Source organism: Hemicordylus capensis, chromosome 5 (genome assembly GCF_027244095.1).
Source record: "Hemicordylus capensis ecotype Gifberg chromosome 5, rHemCap1.1.pri, whole genome shotgun sequence".
NCBI classification, from domain to species: Eukaryota; Metazoa; Chordata; class Lepidosauria; order Squamata; family Cordylidae; genus Hemicordylus; species Hemicordylus capensis.
In genome coordinates this window covers 111504295-111520352 of record NC_069661.1, presented here as the reverse complement: position 1 = coordinate 111520352, position 16058 = coordinate 111504295, and positions in this window count along the sequence as shown.

The window sequence follows — 16058 nt, the reverse complement described above, 5'->3', positions numbered from 1 at the left end:
GGCATTATGCAGGGAGAGAGGGGCTCTTATGCTGACTCCACTAAAATCAATAGGACACTTGAGATACCAATTTATAATCAGTAGACCCATGTGATGCATCTATCACTGGGTTGCATCACTTCAGACCATCAGTGAACAGTATTTCCTCAGGCAAAACCTCCCTGCGTATTCAAAACTTGCATGCCAAGCAAGCTTTTCACAATGCATGAGAGCATCCAAACATTGGATTCCTCCACCTAGAGTCTGAAATGACAGTCCCTGAGGCAAACCCACCTCAGGTTGGCCCTCAATGACATCCAAATGATCAGAACCATGGTTCCCAGACCAAACTGTAGTTCTGATTCCTTCCCTAAGTCTCTGGATGAACCCTCAGTTTGACGTAAGGTTCTCACCAAACTTGACGCTTTTGAACTTTGGTGCTGGAGAAGACTTTTGAGGATACTATGGACAGCCAGGAAAACAAACAAATGGATCATAGAACAAATCAGTGCAGAATTTTCACTCGAGGCACAAATGACCAGGCTCAAACTATCATACTTCAGACACATTATGTGAAAACCCAGCTCCCTTGAGAAGTCCATAATGCTGAGGAAAGAGGAAAGAGGACGACCAGCAGAAAGGTGGATGGACTCGATAACGACAGCAAGAAATGCACCACTGAGGGACCTTAAAGGCCAAGCTGAAGACAGATCATCCCGGAGAGAATCTATCTATGTGGTCACTAAAAGTCGACACCGACTTGATAGCACTTAATCAATCAGTCACTTACCAAACTGAGGCTCCAATGTGTCATCCAGTTTGTGCAAGTTCTGCAAACTTGTTAAGGGTAGTTTAGGGTAGGAAGTTAAGGGTAGGAAGCTTCTCCCTCTCTGCAGCACAATTGGCTGCCATTGCCTTCCGTCATGGATTGGAAGAAGCCTGCACAGTCAGTTCCGTTCCCTTTGCAGTCTTCCAGACTGCAGATTATTGTCTGGGAGTGCACCAGGTGACTGGAGGCAAACGGTTGGTCCGTTGAACCCGCAGTTAAACATTACATCCTAAGGTGCCCACTGTTTCTCTGAATTGGGGCCCCTATCAAAGAAAGAAAGAAAGAAAGAAAGAAAGAAAGAAAGAAAGAAAGAAAGAAAGAAAGAAAGAAAGAAAGCTCAAGTGATCACTGTATTTCCACTTTTGTTCCTTCATTTCAGTGATGGTTTGGAAGATGCGGGCATTTCCACAGCACCTGCCACTTTGCTGAGTTATTATAGTGACTGTAACTTACTAGTAATGAGTACATGATTACATTGGGAAAGTCTGGGCCACAAGTAGGTGCATAGGCTCCATCCCGCACCCGTGCCCCAGGGCCAAACCATATGTTGCATTCATCCTATCATTAACAGACACGCTTAACACTGGAAGTGAACTGGCATTGTCCCTTTTTGATAAATAGCAACCACGCGGAGGGGCTAGCATGGTTTGGGATTATGACATGCAGTAAAGGGGTTTAACAGTTCCCCCCTGACCTGATTTCCTGCTGAAAATCACCCCCCAGGTGGTTATTTGCCCCCAAAGTAGCTATTTGCATGATATTGCTCAGGGGGGTAATTTTACTGCAGATACTTGGCACTCAGAGGGTGACTCTCAGTAAGAAAACAATTCAAGGGGGAAGTGTTAATCTGCATGTCACAATCCCAAGCCAGTTCGGTCTCCTGTCATTGCTATTTATTTTAAAATGGGACATTTCTAGTACACTAATTAAGGCCTTCTGTTAATTATGGGCTTACTGTAACATGTAACTTGGCCCTAAGTGATTCTTCCAGAAGGTGCCCTGTAAAATAGCACAGGGAACCGCTTCACACATACAGTGTGCCACACAGACCTACCTCCACACAGTTATGTGGTCCCCCTATGCAGCAGCAGGTTGCAAATGAGGACTGCACCTTATTTCAACAACATTGTATGTATTCCAGTTTGTCCCTGTTAAGATTCCACTGATACAGGTGGAATACGGCAAGAACTAACGTGGTTATAACAAATGGACCTATTAATGAGCATTTACAATTGCCACTAGCTTGCTGCTAGACAATTTGCAAGGATTAATTGGAACCATAAGGAAGTATTCCAAAGAGACAGCACATGAACACCTTGCTTAATTGTCCTAATTCTTTATGAAGCCTGATATTTGTGGAGTGAAGAGCAAGCGTGTATTCTCAGATGTTAATGAAAATGTTTCAACAAAAAAAATGTTAGCATGAGCCTTTATTTGGTAACTGGCTCCATTAAATGATATTAAAGGATATTTTCAGGCATCTATTTGCTCACAATTGGTAGTAGTTTAACTAAATGTAAATGGTTAGTAAAAATCTCCAGAATGTATAGTAGGAAATATCTCATGCACCAGCAGTCATCATCAGGTTTATTACATCATTGTGTACCAGTAGTGAGTGCTAGGTCATAGGCCAAGGAGTCCTGCTAACTGAGCAAAGGGGCACCTTTTAAAGTGGCGATTCTCTTATATTTAGCAGGGGGAGAACAACTGTTCCTATTCAATTCCAGCTCAGCATCCCTCTAGTGGTTGTTGCTGGTGTTTACCTTGGAAACATAAGGATAGATTGTGAGCCCTTAGATTGTGAGCGCTTTGGGGACAGGTAGCCATCTTATTTATTCTTTGTTAATCTGTGTAAGCCAATGTGAGAACTTTTGCTGAAAAGCAGTAATAGTAGTAGTAGGAGTTGATGTGCAAAGACTCAGCAGGATTGGGACCACAACTGGCTGGAGAGCATGGAGAGTAGGGGTGTCCGAACTAGTTTTGTTTGAATGCTTGACCTTGGGCCAAACTGGGTCCAGTTTGGTCCAAGTTTGTGTCAAACCACTTGAGCCGGTTTGGGCCCAATTTGAGGGTGGGGGTCTTCCCTAAGTGTAACAGGTAGTAAATAAAAGTATTCACAGTTAGATTGTGAGCCCTTTGGGGACAGGGGGCCATTTTATTTATGTATTATTTATTTTTCTTTGTAAACCACTTTGTGAACTTTGGTTGAAGAGTGGTATATAACTATTTGTAGTAGTCATAGTAATAGTAGTAGTAGTAGGTGCCAGCGGTGGCTGCAGTGGCCATGGAAGAGGGGTTGCGGTAGCTCCCCCACCCCTGCTGGCTTACCCCTGAGTCTCCGAGGCCAGCTTTTGCTTCATCAGCCTGCCTTGGGCCTCTGCACATGCACAGAGGGCATTTTTCTACCTCCATGCATGTGTGAGGTAAAATTTGCTTGAACACACAAATTGCGTGGTCATGCAAATGGCCTGTACTCATGCGCAGAGGTAAAAAATGGTCTCTACACATGCACAGAGGCCCAAAATGGGCTGATGAAGGCCTGAATTGGCCCCCAAATGGGCAAAAGCCAGCTCTAAAGATGTAGGGGAAGGCTGGTGGCAGTAGGGGGAGCCACCACAGCCCTCCTACAGCTATCACAGCCACTGCCTCCAGCGTTAACTGTGAGTGCTTCAATTTACCACCCACTGCAATTAGGAAAGCCCTCCTCTTTCAAACTGGGCCTGAACTAACTCAAATTAGAGCCAGACCAGGGTCCCAGTTCGGAAGGGTCAAAACTGAACCGGTCCAGTCCGGTTCAAATCCAATTTGGATTTGAGCCGAACCAGAAAAACCAATTTTGTGCACATCCTTAATGGGGACTCAGTCCAGAAACTGCACCTTTTTTTAGGATGGGGTCTGATATAAGTAGTTTGTTAGCTCAGTATTAAACTTCATTAGATATAATGGAAATATATCCGTTTCTATCACTGTGAAGTATTTTTGTATCCCTATATATATCCATATTGCTGCTGTCTATAATATTATTCCACCCACATGCACAAGTAGAAATCGGTGACAATAGTATTAACTGGGGACAAACTCTTCATTAAGCATTAACATTACTATTTGAAAGGCACTAGTGTCTCGATTAGGAGGCTCCCTATTTGAGTCCTTGATCCTGCTGCTGATTTATACAAATGAAGATTAACAAATGCAAGTATCATATTGTGCTTCATTATTATAATTCAATTTGAATGCCACCTAATTTAAAATTCCCTTTAGATGACTATTCAATTACACACTGGGCCAGCTTGGATGACAACATCCCTGCCCATATGATGAGGAAGCAGTTCTATCAAGAGCATACCCATCTTGACATCCTCCACCAGTGTCTCTTTATCACATGGGGGAGCTATTTATCTGAATGGCCCCTCTAGACATGCAGCAAATACTTCTTTAAAGTATTTGGAGTGCATGTATAGGGGCCATTCGGATGGACAGCCCTCACACAATAAAGGGATGCTCTGGGAGTGTGTGAGAACATTTGCAGAAAATGTCCTGATGGGTGGACTCTTGGTCCTTATCTTGTGGGCAGGGACAATATTGTCTGTACTGGACCACTGTATCAATTCTAGTAATGAAACCGTTATGCAGCATATGAATCATGTACAGGCAGACTAAAACAGGTAAAAATGGAGCCCCAGAGAACACCACCACTATAACTTCATGAAAAATAAAATAACTTTATGACACAATGATGGGGCAGAAGACACCTTGTAGTGCCCATCAATGTCCTAAACTGGGTAGCGTTGACTGAAGAATATCATCAGTGAGGGTGGAACGATGAAAGAAGAGTAGCTAGCCTATTGCCTGGCCAACTCAGTGGACTGGCAGTGCATGTTTACCTTGTCTGTTTCCCAAGAAGCTCTTGCAGAAGACAGCTGTACACACTGGCTGCATGAGGTCCCATTTGGCCAGCATAATGCAGAACTGACCACACACTGGATGGCTGTACTTCTTTCATAATGGCTGAAGCCACTCAACACATATGATAATGTGTCCATGTGAGAACTTGATACTAAGGCCTGCAGAGCTGCGAGATCTTCTTAATGGTTTTGAACTGATTTCACAGATGTTGCACTTAAATGGGTAGAAGAAGCATTCTCCAAATTTTTGTTGAAGAAATTACTTTCTTATCAGCTTCTTGTTCCTTGTTGAACAAATCATCTCATCATTGCCTTATAGGGCCAAACTACACGTGACATCAAGCAATGGGCTTCAAAATGGAAATGTCTCTTTTCCCCAAAAAAGGAGTGAGATGTACTGTAGGTTGGGATTGTGTGGCATGCAGAGGGAGGCTGTTTCCCTCTGTGCTATTTTCCCACCCGAAAATCACCCCCAAAGTGATTATTTGCTGAAAATAACCACTTTGGGCCAAATAGATACTTGATCTGGGAACGGGAAGAAGTGCTAATCCCTCATGCACCACAGTCTTTATTGACATTGCCCCGTGGCTACTTTTTGTGAAAAGGATGACACTTCTGTTTTTAAGCAAAAGATATGCTGGTCAGAAGGATTATGTCCACAGGAACAAGAGATAGGTTCTGAAAGAAGTCATTTGTCCTTCATTTATGAGATAAAAGAAATATTAACTGGCTTGCTTATGCTTGGGTCTCTTGCTTTACACTTTAAGAAGCTTGTTTCATCGAGAACACCCAGGAATGAGGCTGGTAATTGAGGTTTTTTTTTTTTTAATGGCCTGTGAACTGGAAAGGACATTGCACATTAGTTAAATAATCTAACAAATTGTGTTCTTTAGTTCTACTTAGGAATCTGCCTTCTGCATTAACTGGAAAAATTAGCTTGACATTTAAAGTTTAAATAATACACAGACTATTTCCAAGACATTGTTCTCCAATGTAAATTAAAATGTTAACATTGTGCTAAACTGTCTAATGTTAAAAGGAATATTCCTTGGGGACATTTTTAATGCAGCTCATGCACAAATAGAAAAGCTCAATAAAAAGAAGCCCACATTTATCATTAACAGACTCTAATTTTACTGTTGCCAGTTGACTTTTACCTCATCATAAACTAGCCATCAAGCATTCTTATCAAGATGTGCCCTGCCCTTATTCTGGTGAGTAGTCTAATTATTTGCTTAATGGTTTTCAATAATAAGATTTAACTAGAATCTAATTTGGATTGAAATTCAAGGTTGTGCAAAATGACAAAAAAAGTCAAAACTGAGAAAAATCTGCTTTGCTTTTATTAGCTTCACTCTTTTAAGCTAGTACAGTAAAATCTAAAACCTTGCTATATCCTTATTCTTACATAATTTGTGCCAGACTACTTGGCCCCCCTTATTCCAGTTTTAGTCTCTCAGTATTTAATCTACATATGCAAAGATGTGTTTATGCTGCTTTAAGGCTACTAAAGGTTAAGATTATGAACAGGCACAAAAATGTTCAAACTCTGTACCAAAAAGTACAATAGAGAATAGCAAATGTATATGTTGTGAAATGCACACGTCAAGGACAGGAGTGCAAGCCCTTTCACATGAAGTCTGATCTTGGTTAGCAGACTAGCCTCCCTTATTCTAGGTGCATTAGAAAAATTAAACCCTGTGGCTTTTCAAGTGTTTAGGGACTCATTCAGATGAACAATGGCCCCTTTACTACATGATGATGAAGAATATTTATATACTGCTTTTCAACAAAAGTTCCCAAAGTGGTTTACATAGATATAAATAAATAAAATGGTTCCTTGTCCCCAAAGGGCTCACAATCTAAAAGAGAAACATGAGATAGACACCAGCAACAGCCACTGGAGGGATGTTGTGCAGGGGATGGATAGGGCACAATCACATCGGGGCCACAACGAAAATGTACCCACTCTGACATCACTAAAGGATGTGCCAACACAATTTTGGCACATCCTTTAATTGCAAATGAAAGGTGTCCACTGGAATTGTCCCTCTACACATGCTGCAAAACTCTTTTAAAAAGGTTTTTTAAAGTGAGAATTACCTATTCTCAGAGAATACTTAACTTTCTGAATAAATCCTCTACTTTGGATGGGAGGCATCCAAAGTAGTTCATGCAGTAATGCTGGGGGTAGATGTAATGATGGCAAGGTTTCAGGGGAGGACTAGGCCTCACTCAGAGAAACTGCTGGCAGGCTTTGATTTTCCTAATAGGTTGGGGGAGGCTAGTGGCCCAGTCTGGTCCCAGCTTCTTCCTCCACGGTACTCTGTAGAGCAGCAGGTGAGGGGATGTGGGCAGGGAGGTGGAGTGGCTGTGGTCTATAAGGATAATATCTCCCTTACCAAGGTCCCTGTTGGGGTATCAGACCATATTGAATGTGTGTACTTAAGTTTGGGGACCAGGGATAGATTGGGACTTCTGTTGGTGTACCGATTAACCACTGCTCAACAGAGTCCCTTACGGAGTACACAGACTTGGTCGCAGAACTCGCGTTGGAGTCTCCCAGACTTTTCGTGCTGGGGGACTTTAATGTTCGTTTCGGGACCAATTTATCTGGGGCAGTTCAGGAGTTCATAGCGGCCATGACAACTATGGGCTTATCCCTAGTGGTCTCTGGACCGACGCATATTGCAGGTCACACGCTTGATTTGGTCTTTTACTCTGATCAGGATGGTGTTTCATGGGTGGGGACTCCTGTGATTTCCCCATTGTCATGGACGGACCACCATCTGGTCAAGGTCAGGCTTCCAACCACTTTCCACCTCCGTAGGGGCAAGGGGCCTATGAGAATGGTCCGCCCAAAGAGGTTATTGGACCTTATAGGATTCCAAGAAGCCTTGGAGGGATTTAATGTTGGCTTTGCTGGTGATCCCGTTGATGCCCAGGTGGAGAACTGGAACAACATTCTCACCTGGGCAGTAGACACGATTGCTCCCAAGCGTCCCCTCCAACCCGCTTCAAAACTGGCCCCTTGGTATATGGAAGATCTATAGAGGCAGAAGCAGCAAGGTAGGTGACTGGAGCGCAAGTGGGAAAAGACTCGACTCGAATCTGACAGATTGCGATATAGAGCACATTTAAAGATCTTTGCTCAGGCAAAACGTGTGGCAAAGAAGTGGTTCTTTTCTGCCTGTATTGCATCTGTGAGTTCACGTCCAGCAGAGTTATTCAGGGTTGTGAGGGGGCTAGTATGAGTCCCGCCTTCCTTGAATCAGAATTTGGAACCATCAGTTACCCGCTGTGATGTGTTCAAAGATTTTTTTGCAGATAAAATCTCTTGGATTCTGGCCAACATAGATGGAGACTCCTCAATTAATTTGATATCTGAATTGGAGGTGTCCAGCAACTCCTCTTATGCAGTTTGACTAGATTGGTTTCAGTTTGTGACTCCTGAGGATGTGGACAAGGTGCTTGGAGCCTTGAGGCCTACCACTTGTTCTCTTGACCCATGGCTTGTTTGATCTAGCAGGGAGGCTGTTGTAGGAGGCCTAGTAGAAATCAGAAATACTTCTCTGAGGTAGGTAATTATTAGACCTCTTCTTAAGAAGCCTGCATTAGATCCTTCAGAGGTGAGCAACTATAGGCCTGTCTCCAACTTCCCATAACTGGGCAAGGTAATTGAGAGGGTAGTGTCCTCTCAGCTCCAGGCAGTCTTGGAGGAAACTGATTATCTAGACCCATTTCAAACTGGTTTTCAGGTAGGCTACAGGGTGGAGACTGCCTTGGTCGGCCTGATGGATGATCCCCAATTGGGAATTGACAGAGGAAGTGTGACTATATTTGTAATTTTGGACCTCTCAGTGGCTTTTGATACTATTGACCATAGTATCCTTCTGGAATGTCTGAGAGTGTTGGGGGTGGGAGGCACTGTTCTGCAGTGGTTCCGCTCCTACCTTTTGGACAGATCCCAGATGCTGTCGATTGGAGATTGTTGCTTTTCATAATCTGAGCTTAAGTATGGTGTCCCTCAGGTCTCCATACAATCTCCAATGCTCTTTAACATCTACATGAAACCGCTAGGAGAGATCATCAGGGGATTTGGAGTGGGGTGTTATCAGTATCCTGATGACACCCAGATCTACTTCTCCATGTCAACTTTTTCAGGAGATGGCATAACCTCTCTAAATGCCTGCCTGGAAGCAGTAATGGGCTGGATGAAGGAGAATAAACTGAGACTGAATCCAGGTTAGATGGAGGTACTTATTGTGCGGGGTCAGAACTCCAGAGCCTATTTTTATTTCCCTGTTCTAGATGGGGGTCACACTTCTCCATGTGAGCCCTGGGTATTTAAGAGAATGTCTTCTTCATTATGAGCCCCACTGCCCATTTAGGTCATCTGGAAAGGTCTGTCTCCAGGTGCTGCCAGCTCGGCTGGTGGCCACATGAGGATGGGCCTTCTCGGTTGCTGCCCTGAGACTGTGGAATGTGCTCCCTACTGAGATAGGATCTTCTCCTTCTCTGACAATTTTTAAAAAGCACTTGGAAACCCACCTCTTCACCCAAGCTTTCTCAGCTTTAAAAAAATTTTTAGGTTTTAATCTCTGGTTTATTTTTAAATTGTTAATTTTTTTTAAATTTTTTGTATATGTTTTTAACTTGTTTTATGATATTGTTAACCGCCCAGAGATGAAAGTTTGGGATGGTGTACAAATTTGATAAATAAATAAATGAATAAATAAAAAGTCCAGAAAGTTCAAAATAAGACCAATCTCGAGGACTGGGAGGGAACAACACACAGCCACCTACTGAAGAAGAGAAAGCTTTGTTCTCTTAATGAGTTCTATCCCGGGAGGGCCACAGCTGGTGAGTAACAATTTAGCACCAGTTCAGTTATATGCATGAGGGAACGTATATTTTACTTTTATGTATTGCTTAGAATCTGAATTGCCAGGTTTAATGAAAACACTCTCTTTTACAATCTGCTTTATGAAGAGACAATTGATTTTACTGCATAATCTTGCATTTCTTTTAATGTAATAATAAACTCTTTTTGGTAAAGCGTGCTACTCTTCATTTTGGGTCTGCCTTAGTCATATGCCTTTGAAAACCTAAAATTGTGCAGCCCTTTTTGGGAGGGTTTTCCCACAGCCCCCACCCCCAGGACCTTTATATGGAGAGTGCATTTTTCTACATCAAAATAAAGTAGATGGTGGCAGCCTATTGTGAATCCCTTACAGACAAGGAGTCAACCCCAGTGTAGTGGTGTGCACGGAACCGGTTGGCCTGGTTTGGTTCGAGTCCAGACTGGACTCAAACCTGACTGGCCAAGTCTGGTCCAGCCCCCGTCGAAGCACACAGACTCCCCCGTCCTGACAAAGTTCGCCTTTTTTTTTTAAAGCCTTAGAATTACCTTTAGCGCCTTCCTGTATGCTGCGGGATGTGTGTGTGTGTGTCTGCGAAGTTTCCTCCTCCCCTCCGCTGGCCTCTTAAGTCAACACCACAGCCCAGGCAATCCATTTATTTTGGCCCATTCAGGCCTCTGTAGTGCATGGCGGCAGCCATTTTGGCCACCGCTGCACATGCACAAATGACCCCCTGCGAGCCCTGGCATGATGGAAAAACAAAATGACCACTGCACATGCGCAAATGACCTCTGCAAGACCCTGGGTCATGCCAGGGCTCACAGGGGGTCATTTGCACATGCACGGTGGCAGCCAAAATGGCCACCTCCATGCACTATAGAGGCCTGAACGGGCCAAAATAAATAGATTACCCAGGCCATGGTGATGACTTAAGAGGCCGGTGGGAGAAGGAGGAACATTCGCGGACACACACACACACCCCACAGCATACGGGAAGCCCCCCCCCCCCCCAGGGGCTAAAGGTAATTTTAAGGAATTTTTTTAATTTTTTTTTTTTAAAAATAAAAAATTCATGAACTTTGTCCAGTGGTTCGGTTCTGGTCTGGACGGAACCGGGGGGTGGGGGGCTTCAGTTCAATCCCGAACCCCCCCCCGAACCTCCGGGCAGAACTGCCAAACCCGCAAACCACTGGACCGTTCGCTCATCCCTACCCCAGTGAACTCCCTCCTCCTCCTCTGGTAGGAGTCATATCACATTTTTGAGAGCAGTGAGTTCTGCTGCATCTCATAGTTGGAGGCATGGAATAGTTCAGTCTTGGTTAATGCAGAGGTGCAGCAGAATTACTAGTGATGACTCATCTCTCCCAGTACTCTGATGGGCCTCATTTTCTTATCAAAAGCCTCCAGGCTAGCTGCTGATGTCCAAAAAGGTCTCTTGAGCATCCTCACGAGCAACTCTCTCAACAGTAGGGTGACAGTCAGCAAAATACCTGACTTGCTATATACAGATGCTAAATGTGTGTTTAAAATGACCTCCATAAATTAAATAATACCACTGAAGTGTGATTGTTCAGTCCTTCCTCATGTCCTAGTCACCAATGCCAACAAACATCCTGTGTATAATGAATGGAAACCACACCGTTTTCAGATTTAATGATATGTCATCCGACTTGTTGTTCCCCCCCAAGAGCTTCTGTTCTTACACAAATCTCCACTTTCGTTTTAAAGAACACCATTGTTCCATGGACAGTGTGATGATGAAAAGGCAAGCAAAGGAACTCAGTGAATACAAGATGCTGTTGCAATTTGCGCTTCCTCACACATAGTCATCAAGAGATGCTGTCATTTGATAGGTAAACACTGACACTCAGAAATAATAATGAATATAGCCTGATAGAATCTCTGTTAGTGGTATCTACATACTAAAAAAATAGCTGGGGAACATTTCAATCATTCTGTCACATATCTTAAAATAATCATACTTCAACAGAATATTTCAAGGGCTGACTATGGCTTGAAGCCACCACACTGGAATCCATTAGGAAATTTGGCACTGTAGAACTTGGTCACCAAATTACTAGCTAACATCAGAAAATAACTGCCCTCTTTAGATGGCATTTATACTTGCTATGTCTATTCATCATGACTGGGCAGTAGATCACACCCACTCTGACCGGATCTTCATTTGATTACATTCAGTATTCAGTAGGGTTGTGCCTGAATCATTTTTGCAGTTCTTTGAAGAGGCGCTGAAATGATTCGGCTCCCTGCAGCGGAAATGTTTCGTCATGGGGCGCAGAGTTCCCTTAAGAGGAGGCAGGCAGGTCCTACACGCCCCTGCTGTGAGCTTCTGCCGCCCCATTGTGGTGCTGTACTCCATGAAGGTCCATTGTGAAAGCGGCAGCCCATGCTGCTGTCTCCTTTAAGGCACCAGCTGTGGCGATGGGATGCTGGTCCCACCAGCATCCCTTGCGCAGTGTCAGTATTTCGTGCACATCCCTACCGGAGGCTCTTTGCTAATGACACTCTGCATCATTGCAGCTCTGCCCAGTCCCATAATTCCCAATGGGAGTCAGGGACATCAGTGATGATGTACAGTTTCATTGGCATGGACCCTCCCATGCCTTCACTAGAGGCATGGCCAGAGTAGTGAGTAATGCACAGCCAGCAAGCTCACATTCCTCTTGGGTACATGGCTGGCTGCGTTATATGTAAGCCAGTGGAAAGGATAAGTACCAGGAAATGTTATGAGCTCTTGTTAGTGTAGTTAACAGGCCCCCCAAATATGGTTACTACCCAACTCCTGCACTTGCTTTGCTGTTACTTGTGAGCGCTTCTTCTCTTCAGCCAAGGGTTATTTTATTGATTTTGCAAACCTTTTTACAAGTTGCAGGCATTTCACTCTCACAACCCCTAGTCATTCGTAAACGGAAAGTTAAGAAGCATGTATTTGCAGATTTAATGGCCCACTAAACTAAATTAGATTAGATTGCATTAGACGTGGGTGGGGACAGAAGGAAAAGCAGACTCTCAGATCTACATACCAAAAATCACACATCCCAGATAGGTGTTCTGAAATGCTACACCAGCATGTAGAAAGACAGAAATATCCATAGAAATGAAGGAACAGATTTCTCACATCCTTAGTGCCAAGATTTGGAATAATCTTTACACCTTGGCCCAAGTTAATTTGACAATAGTATTAGTTCCTTATACATTTCAAAATACGAGCACAATTATGATTCAGATAATAAGAAGACAACTATTTACCACCTAAGGGTCCAGCACAGCAGGCTCCTCTCACAGTTGCTTCATGCCATATGTTTGAATTTGCAAAAGTTTGTTACACAACCACAAGCTCACACATGTGCCCTTGCAAAACAAAAACAAAAACAAAAACAAAACTTTATGGTTCTGTCATCAAATTTGCACACTGGCCTCAAAATCTACTGAACTGCTTTATCACTCCCCCACCACCATTTGTTTCCTCATGGTAAATGCCAAACCTGCCCTTCTATTGAACACCTGTTCTCCCACACCTGTTTCAATTTATAAAGCATATGTTGGAGTCACAGAGCAGAACCATCACAGACAGAGTGTGCTTTCATGTAACTATTTCATAAGCTTGCTGCCACACTTCAGAAATCATCCCCAGCCATTGATTTTGCTGAGAAGCCAGGAGGAGATGGGATATTCACTTGTTATTGCAAAGTATTCCTTTTTTGGCAGAGAGAGCTGAAACCTGCTGATTCATAATGTGACCCCATATAGCACAACAACACTATCGAATAGTAATGAGATCATTTTGAAATTATCTATTATTTGGAAAGGATATCTATCCATCTATTAGAGATAGAAATTAGAGATATTAGGGAGAGGAAAAATGGTCTTGTGGTAGCAAGCATGACATGTCCCCTTAGCTAGAAAGGGAGACTTGATGTGTGAGCACTGTAAGATATTCCCCTCAGGAGATGGAGCTGCTCTGGGAAGAGCAGAAGGTTTCAAGTTCCTTCCCTGGCTTCTCCAAGATAGGACTGAGAGAGACTGCTGCCTGCAACCTTGGAGAAGCTGCTGCCAGTCTGTGAGGACAATACTGAGCTTGATAGACCAATGGTCTGACTCAGTATATGGCAGCTTCCTATGTCCCTATAGTAAAAAAAATCTGCCAGTTAAAGACCAGAGTTTTTGGCTCAAGCTCCACAAATTGGAATGATAAATTTCCTTTCCACAAACCATGGAAATTAGATAGTCAGAATATGCCACATGATCAGTAATGATGTTGTGCAGTGTCACAAATTGTGCCCACTTTCAAATAGCCCTCCATGTAACCCACTCTTCCTTGGTCCTTGTAGCCCAGCTCAAGATGGAGGGGATGGAGTGCCTGGCACCATGGTTAGTGGAAAGGAAATTTATCATTACAATATCAATACTCCATCCCTTGCAACATCACATTTAGTGTTGATTCTAACCGACAATCTATGTACTGAATTGCATGATATTTTAGATATATTTAAAGCAATTGTAGGATATTCTGCATTATAGTGGAGTCTTGTAAGATGTAGTAGAACTACTGTGGTGTACTGTAGTGGTTTCAGAGACTTGTAGTTTATTTCTGAGGCTGGAGCAGAAGTGCCTTTTAAACTGCAACTGGAGGAAGATGAAGTGCTCCCTGTGGAGGGAAGAGGACCTCATGAGACTTGTCTTCTGTTATTTCCTTTCACACAGGGAAGGAGCAGGAGGAGAGGGCAGAGCACTGGGGAGGGGGGGAGGGAGGGGGGAGTCAACCAAGGATCCAACAGAAATTTTAGATTTCTGACTGAGGTCAATATGATAAGACAGCTGGGCCAACATAGACCCTCCTAATATTGACACTGATATGTCATTTTGTGTTGCGATCTGATTTTGTGGGTCATGCACAGGACTATTGGGCAGTCAACAATGTGCTTCCCAGGGGCCTATTTGCACATTCAAAACAAGCTAGCATTCAGACACTGTTCAAAGTGGCTAATGTTTTGAGGCTACAACTCGAGGGTAAAGCTTGAGGTTATGTACCCTGTTCCTGTGAGCAGTAGGATTTAAGAAAACCTCAGGGAAAACAGAACCAGAGCTCATAATGGGGGCCAACACTGTGGGCATGGGAGAACACAAACTATATTAAATATAGAGAGAAATGAGGTGGAGAGAGTTGTTCATTCTCGAGTTTTCACTCAGAAACAACACCAACAGGTCTCAAGTCCTCTCAGTGACATCATCAAACCCCTTCCCTACTAACCAAGGCTTTAACCCTTTATACCACACAAATATTCTATAGATACATCATCTCCATCACTTAAAAGGGTCAGGATTTGTTTCTTTTAGAATGTGATCAGTCCTCATAATCTATGTGGAACCTACAGACAAGTTAAGAATGAGTCTATTTCTTCACTAAAGAGTTCACAAGCACTTTCATCTCAGCTCTGCTATAACTATATCATTGCTGCTATAACTGTTTTGCTGGATCTCAGATTGACAAGGGAGGAACAAAAAGGGAGGGAATTTCAAAATGTATTCAAAGGAACTGGGAGGCAGAGAGAGGAGAGCCTTTACATCAGGAGAGGCCTAGAAGGTTTGATTTTGTGGTTTTCTTTTCTCAGCACAGAGTATATTGCTGCTATTACTGTTTTGCTGGATCTCAGAGAGAGCCTTTCGATCAGGAGAGGAGGAAGGGATCAAGGAAAGTTTGATTTTGTGGTTTCGTTTCTTTTCTCAGCACTGACTATAATGCTGTGTTATTGCTTGCTGTTAACTATCTGTTTTTGTTGAATCTCAGATTGACAGAACTTGGGTGCCGTCCTTGAGCTGTGGTTTGGTCTGTGAGATGGTGCTGTGGCAAAAAATGTGACAGCTGTGTTATTTCTTGGTGATTGCCATGATGAGCTCCATGTCTGGCCTTGACTAACTTGTGCTTCACTCACTGCTCTGCTCTACAATCTGCATTCTGCATTACAAGGTATACTCACTCATGCAAAGTGCTGAGCATATGGCTATGCTTGCTAACTGCTGTGCTGTAGCAGCTGTCGCAAGGAAAGACAGAGTCATAATTGTGTTGCAAGAGAGCAACTTGTGCCAATGATGTAACTGCAATGCAGGCACTGTGGCTGGCAATGGAAACTGGGTCAGTGATTCTTCTTTGGCCATCTTTGGATTGTGTGTTTGACAAAATTGCTGTGTGTTGGGAGGAACTGTATGTGCTGCTTCACAGTGTTGCTTTTCAAAGCAGGGTTGCAAAATGTGTGAACAGTGCACTCTGCTTCTTTTGTCCATCGGTAACAATAGAGAACTCCAATCACCCCCATTGTTCCCCATTGGTATGTCCTAGGGACATCAACGTGGATTGGATGGTATAGTGTGATGGGTGCTTTTACCACCCAGCCCACAAAAGAAATGGGCAAGCAGGCAATTTTTAATTTTATTTTTAAATATCTAATCTCCCTTAGGCTCCTA